This window comes from Aquarana catesbeiana, linkage group LG05 (assembly GCF_042186555.1).
Source record: "Aquarana catesbeiana isolate 2022-GZ linkage group LG05, ASM4218655v1, whole genome shotgun sequence".
In the NCBI taxonomy this organism is placed as follows: domain Eukaryota; kingdom Metazoa; phylum Chordata; class Amphibia; order Anura; family Ranidae; genus Aquarana; species Aquarana catesbeiana.
The window spans coordinates 405,822,493-405,837,666 of record NC_133328.1 but is presented as its reverse complement, the minus strand read 5'-3'; the positions used below and the strand labels follow the sequence as shown (position 1 = coordinate 405,837,666).

The 15,174-nt window shown below is 41.8% G+C and overlaps 1 long non-coding RNA gene across 12 annotated transcripts in view; it reads right to left on the bottom strand.

Annotated features, from left to right (window-relative positions):
• The window catches only part of LOC141144974 (uncharacterized), a 533,505-nt gene that overhangs the window by 79,160 nt on the left and 439,171 nt on the right, over positions 1-15,174 (bottom strand). For 9 of the 12 annotated variants that reach the window (XR_012244487.1, XR_012244492.1, XR_012244488.1 and 6 more), the window contains one exon: positions 14,676-14,817. This is a non-coding gene — a long non-coding RNA (uncharacterized lncRNA). Of the gene's footprint in view, positions 1-3,585; positions 4,010-14,116; positions 14,208-14,675; positions 14,818-15,174 lie in introns of those variants that run through there. The other 3 variants (XR_012244497.1, XR_012244496.1, XR_012244494.1) reach the window with 3 other exon arrangements.

The window sequence follows — 15,174 nt, the reverse complement described above, 5'->3', positions numbered from 1 at the left end:
GCAAATAGCCTTAACATTCTGTTTAATTTGATCCTCTGATATTTTAGTCCACAGCTTCATTGGTTATAGGGGATAGGCTCACCCCACTCCCCGCCTGTTGGGTCATACAAATCTGTACTGATTCTTAGTTAGAGGAATGCTAAACCTAAATGTCATTTAAACACATGGTATGTAAAATGCATCATGGAGCCTGTAGTGGGTGTGTTTGGGAATACTTTCCTGTACTACACACTTGTTAGCAAAAGAGGTTCCCAAATCTATTTTGTCAGCAAAATACAATAGATCATATTGTGCACCACAGCATTTCCTGGATGCAATTCTAAAGCCCTAACCATGAAGGCTGTTCCCCTTGAATTTATTTTAAAACTTATTTTTTTTAATGTTCATGCTTGTAACATGAAATTCTGGAGTTTCCCATATACAATACAAAAATGGCCAAACAAATATGATGTTTGGACTGTTTTTGAGCAGATCTACAGTGTATATGTGTGTATATACAGTATCTCACAAAAGTGAGTACACCCCTCACATTTTTCTAAATATTTTATTATATCTTTTCATGTGACAACACTGAAGAAATGACACTTTGCTACAATGTAAAGTAGTGAGTGTACAGCTTATATAACAATGTAAATTTGTTGTCCCCTCAAAATAAATCAACACACAGCCATTAATGTCTAAACCTCTGGCAACAAAAGTGATACACCCCTAAGTGAAAATGTCCAAATTGGGCCCAAAGTCCACCATTATTTACCAGCACTGCCTTAACCCTCTTTGGCATGGAGTTCACCAGAGCTTCACAGGTTGCCACTGGAGTTCTCTTCCACTCCTCCACAACAACATCACAGAGCTGGTGGATGTTAGAAACCTTGCGCTCCTCCACCTTCTGTTTGAGGATGCCCCACAGATGCTCAATAAGGTTTAAGTCTGGAGACATGCTTGGCCAGTGCATCACCTTTACCCTCAGCTTCTTTAGCAAAGCAGTGGTCGTCTTGGAGGTGCGTTTGGGGTTGTTATCATGTTGGAATACCACCCTGCAGCCCAGTCTTTGAAGGGAGGGAATCATGCTCTGCTTCAGTATGTCACAGTACATGTTGGCATTCATGGTTCCCTCAATGAACTTAGCTCCCCAGTGCCGGCAGTACTCATGCAGCCCCAGACCATGACACTCCCACCAATATGCTTGACTGTAGGCAAGACACACTTGTCTTTGTACTCTTCACCTGGTTGCTGCCACACACTCTTGATACCATCTGACCAAATAAGTTTACCTTGGTCTCATCAGACCACAGGACATTGTTCCAGTAATCCATGTCCTTAGTCTGCTAGTCTTCAGCAAATTGTTTGCGGGCTTTCTTGTGCATCATCTTTAGAAGAGTCTTCTTTCTGGGACGACAGCCATGCAGACCAATTTGATGCAGTGTGCGGCGTATGGTCTGAGCACTGACAGGCTGACCCCCCACCCCTTCAACCTCTGCAGCAATGCTGGCAGCACTCATACGTCTATTTCCCAAAGACAACCTCTGGATATGACGCTGGGCACGTGCACTCAACTTCTTTGGTCAATCATGGTGAGGCCTGTTCTGAGTAGAACCTGTCCTGTTAAACTGCTGTATGGTCTTGGCCACCATGCTGCAACTCAGTTTCAGGGTCTTGGCAATCATCTTATAGCCTTGGCCAACCTTATGTAGAGCAACAATTCTTTTGCCATGAGGTGCCATGTTGAACTTCCAGTGAACAGTATGAGAGAGTGAGAGTGATAACACCAAATTTAACACACCTGCTTCCCATTTACACCTGAGACCTTCTAACACTAATGAGTCACATGACACCGGGGAGGGAAAATTACTAATTGGGCCCAATTTGGACATTTTCACTTAGGGGTGTAGTCACTTTTTTTGCTAGTGGATTAGACATTAATTGCTGTGTGTTGAGTTATTTTGAGGGGACAGCAAATTTACACTGTTATACAAGCTGTACACTCACTACTTTACATTGTAGCAAAGTGTCATTTCTTCAGTGTTGTCACATGAAAAGATATAATAAAATATTTACAAAAATGTGAGGGGTGTACTCTCTTTTGTGAGATATTGTATATACTTTTCTACATACTACAGTATACATTCTGTTGTAAATTTTTTTTTTTATATAACATAAATCAATCTGCTTTACTGAACAGCCCTGTTTTTCTGAGTTACCTAAGGATAAAGGCTCCACATGTAATTGTGATGTGTGAAGATGGGAAATCAGTGAACTACACATTTTTTAGATTCTCCTAAACATACTCATGCAAATTAGTTCAATTTGCAGAGTTTCATATAATTTAGGGTTGCCTGAATCCCTAAATTGCAGAGTTCTCCACAGCTCATGCAAATTTATATGAAACTATTCAGGAGACTCAAAATATGCTGAATCAGTGATTCTCCCGATTCACTCATCCTAAATAACCAACTTTTAGCAACAGTGGCAGTGAACCCCAAATTACCATCACTGTAAATAAATATTTTTTTTTCCCACAAAGCATCGGTTTTTAATAATGTTTCATAAAAAGTAAACGTCAATATCAGCATATTTTTAACCACATTATTCTTAAACAATGGGGGTTATTTACAAAAGGCAAATCCACTTTGCACTACAAGTGCACTGCAAGTGCACATGTAAGTGCAGTCGCTGTAGATCCGAGGGGGACATGCAAGGAAAATAAAAAACAGCATTTTTGCTTCTACATGATTGGATGATAAAATCAGCAGAGCTTCCCATGATTTCCGAGCTTCCCCTCAGATTTACAGCGACTGCACTTCCAAGTGTACTTGTAGTGCAGAGTGTTTTTGCCTTTAGTAAATCAACCCCAATGTGTCTTCATTGTAAGGCTTCATTGTTAAAATGAAAAACGTCTGTAAATGGAACGCTGCTAAACGCGAGTTACCGCATTTAGCAGCGTTTACAAGCTGTTACAGGCATTTGGCATTTCAAATGCCTCTGAACATCCGTCTGAACCCATTTTTTTGCGTTCCAAAAAAAGCTTCTAAACTGCCTAGAAATGACTAAAAACGACCCTGTGTACATGTACTAAGATAACATAAAGAGTTCAGGGGCAGCTGAAAAAAAATGTCCCACTGCTCCTAAACATCTGTTTACCAGCAGCAGTGTACATGAGGCCTAAATATGTTACTAATTGTTACTTTTTTTTTTATAAATCTTCTGCACTTACTCATGTTGATGACATATCTGTTACATTGTAACATAATATAGCTTGTCTAGTGCCAGTTATGAAGCATTTAATTGATGCTACCAAACCAATTTCAGACTAATTCTCAACTGTTTGCTTCCCTTCAAACTACGGTATGGAGTGATTTGAAAATGCCTTTCTTCTCATATCACTTAGAGTGTGAACAAAGCTAACAAGTGCTGTAGACAGGTAATCCGGAGGTCAGGAATCTGATCTATTTGGCTTCTATTACACTATTATACTTAGAGTGATAAGTTCAGGTCTCTATTACATTATTATACTTTCAGAGATATGTTTCCGACTTTAGCTGTTTGAAGATTTGAATAAATCTGTTGACTATTCTGACACAGAGAAGCTTAAATTGAGATTTTATTAGGAAAATAAGGCTATAGAAAGGTTTATCAAGTATATGAAATAAGGCACATTTTAAGCCTATTAACCCAGAGTTCCACAGTCCAAGGACACGACATGACATTTTTGTTGCTTTAAAGTTTGATTGTATGGCTTTCCTCAGCTTACGGGAGCACTGACAGGTTAAATCAGCAACTGGCTTTTTGTGTCTGTCGGGGACTCCAGAGCTAGTCCTAGTTCTCTTCCACGTCAATGCCTGACCCCTTAACAGCAAGTAGGATTCAACAAGGGGCACATGACTCCTTAACACCTTCATTACAATTTCTGTAGATAAGTGGAGTGGGGACTTCCATCAAGATCACATCATCAGCATTCACAAACAGAACAGCTCCAGATAGACATATGGCTTCACCACCAGCCACGGGTGCCCTGGCCAAAAGAGAAATCAACAGAGAAAAAATGCATCAAAACCCAAATTACTTGATCTTCTTCCTGGAGGAGAAGGAGCAGGGTCTAGTAGACAGTGTTTATATGTAATGCACTGTTCATTATGTACAAAAAGTTTTTTGACGAAGAGAGAGAATGATTTGGTGGTTCAGCTGCTTTTTTTTTCTATTGATTGTGATATTGTCATCACTGCTAGCAATAAGAGTTATTAAAGGCTGATGGATAATTCACCCTTTTGGTATCCAATTAGACATATCAAGTCTGGATGGGTTTAACTCAAGGCATACTTTCCAATTGTTAAAGCGGGGTTCCACCCAAATTTTGAACATTATCTCTATGAATTCTCTTCCTTGCCTAGATGCTGACATGCTGTGTAAAAAAAATTTAAATCGCCGTAATTACCTTTTTTTTTCTAATCTTCTTAGCACTTCCTGGTTTTCCTCCCATGGGAGTAGGCATGTTTCTAGCCTCTCCCAGACCTCCCACAGTCCCCTGGGAGCTAGTCTCAGGCTTCCCAGCATGCATTGTGCAACAGCGTCATCACAACATCTCGGTGAATGCTGGGAGCACAGCATTCACTGCATCCAGGAAATACATGCTTGTGGGCTTCAAATGCCCACAATGAAGATGGAAACCGCCTTCAGTGGATTTTATAAGTTATTCTTTACAACGAAATCGGACACAGGCGGACTTATTACACAGAACATGTGAGTAGATAATCATGAGAAGAAAAGCTTGTGAATGAACTCCAAAAAAAAAAACGATAGATAGGTGGACCCCCGCTTTAAAAACCCTACCCAAAACTAAGATTTTAGTTTTGAGTGACCTAAAGTCAACACATAAACTACTGTCTGGATTTCTACCTCAAAACACTTTCATTAATTTTCTCTGTAATAATTTAATAATTCCTACTCTACACAGGTTGTTCACTGTGGAGTAATTGAAATAAGTGTGGTGTTTAAATGTAATTTATCATACCCCCTTAGTACAGTGAGTTCATATTTTGTGAAGATATTTGTTGTGGTACATTTATAATTTGAAAACTTTACATCTTTAAAAAAAATAAGGAAAAAAACTTGTAACAAATCTAACAAATACGTTGTATGATTTATTTTTGAAATGTTTAAATACTGTAGTAAGGAAAACACATGCAAAAAAAAAAAAAAAAAATATATATATATATATATATATATATATATATATATATATATATATATATATATATATATATATATATATATATAATCAATTAAAGTAATTTAGCATGTGGAGATATGGTGAGGCAGCAGCTTGTAGTCCCAGTTGTGAGGTCAGTAAAATGTGCCAACTTTACTGGAAACCTGCCCAGTTTCATTTTGTATTTATCTCTTTATGTTACCGATGTAGAGATAAATATAATGGTCTTAATGACTAAGAGGGGCAAGCTATATTGCAGTGCAATGGAGGCGAAAATTGGAAAATATCAGAAAATATATGTTCTTTTATGGTATCACCAGCTACTAGTCTTACTTAATAATGCAGCAATAAGAGAACTGATGTGCAGTAATTAGGATTTAAACAATTAGAGATTAGCGCTAAGTAGTCTTGTGGGGTTTAAAGGAGTTTTCAAATGTCTACAGACAACTAAATTAAGTCATGGATGCAGTAGAACACCATCTGATTGTTACCCTGTAAAAACATTCACTTAAAGGCAGATGAGACTTTCTGCTATGATTTCTTTCCTCATTCCTCCCAATGACTAGGCACCTGGTTGCCACTGTCCTTGGACCTCTCTATTCTTTTGTTCTGGGCTTTCATGCTTCTCAATAGTGTTATTTCTCTATTTCCTCCTTTGCACCTATTAACGTTCTCGAGCACGGAAATTTTCAAGCCTATAGTCATGCAGTAAAGACCAGGGCTATCAGTGCTATTACAATTCCCTAAAAATGCACAGAAATACACAGCTTGAATTTAATTTACAGGGCTGGTCACTTTCATTATGCTTACAATACTGGACTCTGGACTTGGGATCAGTGTGTATGATATGGATTTACTGCTACCATGGGTTCAAGAAGAATCTTATAGGTTTGAGATTGACCTGGATTTTTGTTATACCATAATGCACTATATGACCTTTAAACTATGGCCAGCAGGCTTAGACAGACCACTAGGTGGGCTTTTGCATAAGCCTTTGTCAGTGTATTGGAAGCTAGTGCAGATAAAGTATATTAAAAGTGGACAAACCAAACAGAGAGAGATTAGGCTCAGTTAGAAAATTGTATTTCAATGCTGATTGTTAGCTCTTTAGGCAACCCAACCCTTTGCAGATTTTTGGTTCTTATACATGGAAGTTTTTTGTCTCTAATTCAATTTTGTGGTTGATTTGAGGTCAGCAGTCTCTTTTAGATTATCTTGCATTAGCTAGAGCTGCCAGGAAATATGGCCCTTGCTGTACTTTCTCTAGCATGTAATCAAACTGATTAGCGGGAGATAGAAGTATGCTGTATGACAGCAAGGTCCTCCTAAGAGAATAGCAATGTGTGGCTGCTGGAAACCTATAAAGGTAATCATTCCCAAAGTTGGGCTTTTAGTTTGGGCTACCCAAAGTACAGAATTTTTTTTTCTGGTCATTTGCGGTTGGAGCTTGCTTTTTGTTGCTTTGAGCTACATTGTTTGGAAGGAAAATAAAACTCAGTGCAAGAACAGTATGCAATAAAAACATCCACAGTCCTCTCTAGTAAAAACATTTAAAACAAAAAAAGTTAGGCATACGCTAGTTAGCACTATTATCCCCGATTTAAAATGTCCTACTACTAGCCAATGTACACTGGTGTATCCTTTACAGTATCATAATCTTTACAGTAAAACATTTGCATGTGTCTCTAGTAAATGTGGGCCTAGCCTTGTTAATTCAAATTGGCCTGCTGCTGGCCAATTTTAGACTATTGTGTCTTCTGCTATTTTTAAATCTTGTAGTAAAATACCTGACTGTACTCTTTGGGGTTGATTTTCTAAATGAAAATATACTGTTCACTTTGCAAGGGAATTTTTTCCCCAGAGTTTAGTGAATGAGGGGAAGCTCTGCTAACTTCCTTCATCCAATCATGCAAGAAAAAAAAATAGTTTTTTATTCTCCTTTGCTACCTGATTGGGTATTCTTTGAAAAGTAAAATTTAACCACATTTACTATACTTAAAATGTATTTAAAATTTGTATGCAAAGGTCACTCTTTAATGCATATGACTAGCATGTTCTAAGTAGAATTTTTTTTCACATATTTTATTTTCTCTTGAAGGATCCATATAAATACTCTTATCTCTATGAAAAACATTGCTGTTAGAGCCATTTCAAAATCTGCTTTGCCAGTGACTTGTACATGCTGGGGAATATACTATGACATGACATCAATTACATTTAGGAATGATGATGTCAAGAGTTGTGAAATGTCTCTAGGCAAACAGTGCGACAGAGTAAGATGAAGCCAATGTGTGAATTCTGTGTAGAGGTCTACTCGTAAAACCATTTTCACAAATGGATGAGGTAAGTAAACATCTATAAGATTCTAACACTGCAGATCTGCAATTTCACACATCTAATGTGGCTAAAACTAAAAAAGCATAGATGATCTCATTAGATGTCACTTCTTTTTAAAGGGTTATATAATGTGACACTAGAACATGACACAATGGAATAATAAACAGCTAAATCAATTACAGAGAAGTGTAACTCTTGATTAAAAAAACTAAACGTATATAGCTTATAAACATTTGAATTTGTATTGCAAGCTGCAGCAATGTCTGAACTGAATGTTACAAGATAGGCGCCTAACAGCTTAGAGAAAAATCCCCTAATCAATTAAATTGGATGACAGCCCTGGGAAGAGCCAACAATCTAAAACACAGAGAACCAGATTGCTTTTTTCTGGTGCCTCCCATGTCAGCATACCCATGGTTGGTTGCTCCGCCCTCTACCAACCCACAGGACCATTTTAACTCTATAAAAAAAGAGTTCCTCCCCTTAGTCAGTATTCTTTACATTGTCCTCATGCCTGCAGGATCATTATCAGCCTTACCTCACCGCTTTATAGTGTAACAGTTGCAGGTTCATGCTCTCCTGCAGTATGGAGTCCCATCGCTTGGGCTGCTAAAGGCGCCAGATAAATATGGGAGGCCGTTTTTTTCTGTGGATCTTTTTTTGGGCCATATTGGAAGATTAACAGGAGCTTAGCCTCTCCTCTATGCTCTTCCCTGATGGTATGTCTCCTATCCGTATGTGAGCAGGCTGTTACTTGCACATGTGACAGTACGGTGCATGCCCAGTAGCAATCTTGGTACTCCCAAAGTGCTCTCAGCATAAATGGAGAGCCTGGGATTCATTACAGGGCCAGCTATCAAGGTGAAGACATCTCCCTTAAGTGTCTTCCCTATTTTTTGCAATGGAGCCTGGCCAAGGTATTTAGGGGCTTGCAAATGGATACTTTTGTTTAATGTTATGTATATGTATTGTGTAGATATGTGTATCTATGTGTGTGTATATATGTATATGTGTGTGTGTATGTGTATATATATATATATATATATATATATATATGTATATGTATATGGTTAAAAAGGAAAGCAGAAAGAAATCTATCCTTTTTTTTTTGTTTTTCTCATGCCCAGCTACCCCTAGTAATGTGATACCGCAACAAAAAGATCCTCATCATACCGCTAGGTAAGGGCTGCAACAATCAGGTAAGCTTTAAAGGAAAATAAAAAAGAGCACTACGGGCAAATTAGAACATATTTTTTGTTTCTACAGCCTGCACCGGGGATCATCCCGCAGATCATCTCACCGTAGCTCCTCAGATAGGAGATCCAAAGGTCATAGGAGCTCAGGACACTCTCACTCATCCTCAGCTCATGCCTCCCGCAGTGGCCAGAGGTCACCCCGACATACCCCTAGCAGACACGAATCCCACAGACCGGTGTATCCAAAAGAGAAGACCTGTTGGGTATGTGGAAGACAAGCGCTGCCGGAAAAATTGGTATGCGAGAAGTGTCTACTAGAGGCTACAGGGGATAAAGAGAAAGATAAGCAGCAGTCTCTGGAAACAATTAAGAGCTTGATTAAGGATTCAATCAGGGAGTTGGCCCTCTCCCAAGACCAAATTAACCCACCCTCACCTGAAGCAGCAGTAAGCGCGTCCACTCCTCATTTGGTCGCAGAGGTGGATTCTGAAGACGAGGCAGAAGGGGTGGATAGCAATATTTCAGCTTTTGACTTCGCTCTAGTTGAGCCTTTCATAACCACGGTCAAGGATGCAATCCAGTGGGAGGAAAATCCGGAGCCACCTTCTAAAACAAAGAAATATTTCCCACATCTGAAAAAGAAGGTATCAACTTTTCCCTTGATGGAAGAAATCAAGGAGGTGGTAACAGATGAATGGCAGAAGGTAGACAGAAGACCTATGGTGTATAATCGTTTTCTTAAAGGGGTTGTAAAGGTATACATTTTTTCACCTTAATGCATTCTATGCATTAAGGTGAAAAAACTTTTGAAAATACCGCCACCCCCAGCCCCCCCGTTTTACTTACCTGACACCTCGAAACTCGGCCGCTCGCTCCCGACCTCCATTCAGCCGATCAGCCTGGTTGCTGATTGGCTATAGTGGATGGATTGAAAGCAGCGCAGCCATTGACGCGGCGCGCCGGGGCGGGGCCGCGTGATACAGCGAGCGGCTATAGCCGCCGGCTGTATCACGGGAGCACGCCCGCAATAACTAACCACCATGCGAGAGAGCTCGCATTAAGGTGGTTAGTTATTGCGGGGAGGAGCTGAGACAGCCGCCGAGGGACCCCAGAAGAGCAGGTTCGGGGCCACTCTGTGCAGAACGAGCTGCACAGTGAAGGTAAGTATAACATGTTTGTTATTTAAAAAAAAAAAAAAAATTACCTTTACAACCCCTTTAAGTTATATCCACTGGCAGAAGCGACTTTTTGATGCTGTACCAACTGTGGACGCCTCAGTTATGAGGTTGGCTAGAAACTCGACCTTGCCACTAGAAGACGCAGTCTCCTTTAAAGATGTCCTTGACCGAAGGATTGACTCAGACCTGAAAAAAACATATCAGGCGGCTGGGGGAGCATGCAAGCCGGCGGTAGCTCTGACTTCGATCTCAAGGGCCACCAGAGTATGGTCAGACAACGTGGAAACGGCCCTCAGACAAGGGGTAGGTTCAGAAGAAATCATTAAGGCACTGGATGAATTAAAGCTGGCCTCAGATTTCATAGCAGAAGCGGCTATTGATGTCCTAAAATGCTCTTCCAGGGCCATGCTGTATTCCATACCGGCCAGAAGAGCGTTGTGGCTAAAACTATGGTCGGCCGACCCAACGTCTAAGCAATCATGGTGTCGTATTCCATACGATGGGAAAGCCCTGTTTGGCGAAAAAATGGATACGGCAATTACCAGAGTCACAGGGGGGAAAAGTGGGCTAATTCCCCAGGACAGAAGCAGGAGGAAGAGATTTGCAAACCGCCCAGCGGGCCAGTTAAGAGGGAAGGACTCCAGATCCTACCGTCCGGGAAGGGAGTATAGAAGGGGCTGGAAAGGTTCACAAGCTACCTTTCTGAGGTCGGCTAAACCAAAAGCCTCTACATCCACAGTTGATGGCCAGAAGTCTTTTTGACGCCCTCTCCACCCAAACCGGTCCGGTAGGAGTCCGTCTAAAGGTGTTTGCCCGGGTTTGGGTGGAAGGTTGCGTAGACCAGTGGGCAGTGTCCACGGTCTGTCAAGGTCATTTCTGGGGATTCAAAAGGCAGCTTCCCCTCTATTCCTTTCAGGCCACCAAGATTCCAACCTCCAGAGAGAAGAAGGAGGCCCTACTTCAATATGTCAAAATGCTTGTTCTCCAGCAGGCAGTAGTACCAGTTCCAGACTTGGAGAAGCACTTAGGCTTTTATTCTCCAGTCTTCTTGGTCCCCAAAAAATCGGGGGGTTGGAGGCCGGTGCTAGACCTGAAGAGGCTGAACAGGTATATCCGGGTGGAACATTTCAAAATGGAGTCCTTAAACACGGTCATTCTATCTGTTCAGCCAGGAGATTGGATGGCGTCCATAGGCCATCAGGATGCGTATCTGCACATACCTATCTGCCCTCAGTTTCAACCTTTTCTTCGGTTCAGAATAGGTGACTTACATCTTCAATTCCAATGCCTTCCCTTCGGGATTTCAACAGCGCCCAGAACTTTCATCAAAGTGCTAGTAGCGATCTTGGCTCCTCTTCGAGAGAAGGGGATTCGAGTACTACACTATTTGAACGATATTCTAGTTCTTTCTCAGCACAGGCAGACTTTGGTGATACATGTACAGTTGGTCCTAGACACACTGATAAAGTTTGATTGGCTAATCAACTACGCTAAAAGTCAACTTACGCCCACACAGGAGATAATTTACCTAGGAACATTCTTCAACACTCCAGGAAGAGCAGTTTCACTCCCAGCAGAAAAAAATCCCTTCATTGATAGGGAAAGTGAAAAGGGCGCTAGCGAGCCATTCTATGGCAGCATCAGACTGTCTAAGCCTGCTAGATTCCCTATCTTCATGCATACCTATGGTGAAATGGGCCAGATGGCATCTACGGACTTTCCAGGTGGGCTTCTTATCACAGTGAAGAAAGATCGCCTAGAGCAGAGGATATTGATTACACCTACAATGAAATCCAGCCTTTGGTGGTGGACAAGACCATCCAACCTTCTGCTTCACTGTCCCCTTGGCCCCATCCCATGGACTGTTCTGACGACAGACGCAAGTCAGTTAGGATGGGGGGCACATTACCAAGACCAGTTGGTACAGGGCAGATGGCAATTCAATGCGACAGAGGTAGTATCAAACACCTTGGAGCTAAGGCCGGCTTGGTTAGCAATCCTGTCTCTGGCCACCTTCCTCAGGGAAAATCCATCCTTCTCCAGATGGACAACAAAGCGGCAGTAGCTTATGTTGAGAATCAAGGAGGAACGCACAGCAGGTCCCTTCTGAATGAAGTGACACCCATTCTGACATGGGCCGAGAAGAATTTAGTCAACCTACGAGCCTCATATATCCCAGGGCCAGAGAACCAGTTAGCCGATCATCTTTCAAGATCTTTCAGCCACAACAACAAGTGGTCTCTGAATCCGAGGGTCTTCTCCTGGATATGCCAACAATGGGGCACTCTCCAAATAGACCTATTTGCCTCCCCGCTCAATGCGAAGACTCCGCTTTTCTTTTCAAGGTTCCCATCTCCGAAATCAGCAGGGGTGGATGCCCTAACCCAGCCATGGAACTTTCAGATGGAATACGCATACCCACCAACTCCACTGATACTGAGGTTTCTCCAACGTCTAACCACAGAAGTGATCACAGTTTTAGCAGTGATTCCATACTGGCCCAAGAGACCGTGGTTCACGTTGCTAATCAAGATGACCTTGTGCAAACCGCTTCACCTTCCACGCATAGACAACCTTCTGTCTCAAGGCAAGTTCTGTCACCCGCACCCGGAGATCCTAGACTTGAGGGTTTGGAAGTTGACCGGAAAAGGTTGGGCGAGTTAGGATGTTTGCATAATGTCATTCAAACACTACTACAGGCCAGAAAAGCATCTACGAATTCCACATACTATAGAGTTTGGAGAAAGTTTACGGAATTGGCAGAAACGAACCATTTTGATCCTCTAAACCCCGGAATCCAGAACATACTCCTCTTTTTACAGAGTGGATTGGACTTGGGTTTGGGCCTGAATACGCTTAAGGTCCAGGTTTCAGCCCTTTCAGCTCTAACAGACACCCGGTGGGCGCTAGATCCTCTGGTGGAACGTTTCTTGAAAGCAGTTCTAAGATTGAGACCGCCTAGAAAGACGCTATACCCCAAATGGGATTTGACTATCGTGCTTAATATCCTTTCAAAACCTCTGTTTGCTCCCACAGAAGAAAGCACCTTGGAGGATATTTCTCTGAAGGCAGTCTTTCTAGTCGCCATCACTTCGGGTCGCAGGGTATCAGAGATCCAAGCATTAGGGTCACAAGAACCCTACATTACCTTCTTCCCGGACAGGGTGGTGTTGCAACCTATTCATCGGTTCATCCCTAAAGTACCTTCAGTCTTCCATCTGAACCAAGAGTGGGTTCTTCCAGCATTCGGGGAGGATCCAGCCTCCTCAAAACTGCATGAGTTGGATATAGCCAGATCCCTAAGTCACTACCTAAATTTGACGCAGCAGTTCAGAAAAGATCAACGGCTATTTGTCATCCCCAAGGGTGCCAGAAAGGGAATGGCAGCATCTAAGACGACCTTGGCAAGCTGGATTGTAAGGTTAATCCAAAGAGCATATCGGGCTAGTGGTCTCCCAGTTCCAGATGCAGTCAATGCGCACTCAACGCGTGGAATAGCGTCCTCCTGGGCAGCTTTGGCGCGGGTCTCCCCTGAGACAATTTGTCAAGCGGCCAGCTGGTCGTCCTTCAGCACGTTCATGTCCCACTATAGTGTGTACCCAGCAGTCCTTACTTCCGGAGAGTTTGGGGAAAGGACTTTGCAGTCATCTGTACTGTAGCTTTTTTGTTTAATTAAATTGCTTTATTGCAGTACCCTCCCTGTAAGCAAGTTATTTACCATGGGTATGCTGACATGGGAGGCACCAGGAAAACGGAAAATTGAATACTTACCTTTCCGTAATTTTCCTTTCCTGGTGCCTGCCCATGGCAGCATACACCCTCCCTTCAATGATCCTTAGCGTTATGAGATCTAGTTACAAGAATACTGACTAAGGGGAGGAACTCTTTTTTTATAGAGTTAAAATGGTCCTGTGGGTTGGTAGAGGGTGGAGCAACCAACCATGGGTATGCTGCCATGGGCAGGCACCAGGAAAGGAAAATTACGGAAAGGTAAGTATTCAATTTTCCGTTATATGCTGCCTCCATTCAACAGCTTGAACATGCCTAGAGGAGAAGAGAGCAGAGTGATCATTGTGCTGTTTCTCCTTCCTTGCCCATTAAAAGGCCAGGGGCAGGTTAGTAACTAAGCTATACTGCTTAAAGAGTTACTAAAACCACAACAGTAAAATCAGTCTATATATTTAGTAAAACATGCTGGTTACCTAAGGGGTTAATCCTCTGCATTGCGTATAAAGGCTGTTTGATCCTGTCTTCTCTGATCCTCCCCTTCTTTTAATGTCCCCAATCCATCTGCTGATAGAACAGAGCTCTGAAGGCACAAGGTTTGGTGGGTATTGCTAGAGAGTTGTTTTTCTTTTTTGGGGGGGGGGGGGTGCATGTAATCAGCACAGGGCCAATCAGCACTGTCCAGACAGAAAGTCAAGGGTTATACAGCCTCATAGGACAGTCAGAGCAAAATGAAAACTCCTCCTACAAGTTTTAACCAGTGCTCGGCCCGACACTAATAGAAGCCACAAGACTGCTATATACTGCTGATGAGAAAAGGTATTTAGCAGTTTATATTTACTAAAATAGTTGCATTACCATGTTCTGTGTACTGTTTGAGAACAGATATAGTAAATGCAGGGTCCTGGGTTTAGTAACACTTTAAAGGGTAAATCCACTTTTGCAGGAAAAAAAAATAGCAAATAGAAAAAAATTAATATAGTGTATACAATTGCGACACAAGTCATATTGCAATGAAATGTTATTAAAAATTACCTTTCCTTTTTCAATCTTCAGCACTGTAATTTTCTGTAAAATGCAATACGCCTCCCAGAAATGTCATTTCCTGCTTGTGTGATTGGCTTACTGATTTTCCCAGATATCTGCACCAAGGTACCAGTCCGATTTTTGACATCCCCTGCAACAAATATGGCATTTTTTGGTGAGATACTCCCAAAGGAAATCACATCTAAAGGGATGTAGACCCTGCAATATTCCTCACTAGGGCCCAGCAAGGTGCAGCAGCCAATTTATAATTACAAAACCATTCCCATACGGCTTCACTCTGCCCATTAACACAGACAAACAAATATCTATTCATTCAAAATAACAAAAGGTTGGAATCTGCAACACAGTTTGTTAAAATGTACATAGATCACCCAGAGGGGAATATTTTTTTTCTCAACAAATGTGGAGTTACTCTTTAACCACTTGCTGACCGCCACCTGTACATTTACGTCGGCAGAATGGCACAGCTCGGCAAATTAGCGTACAG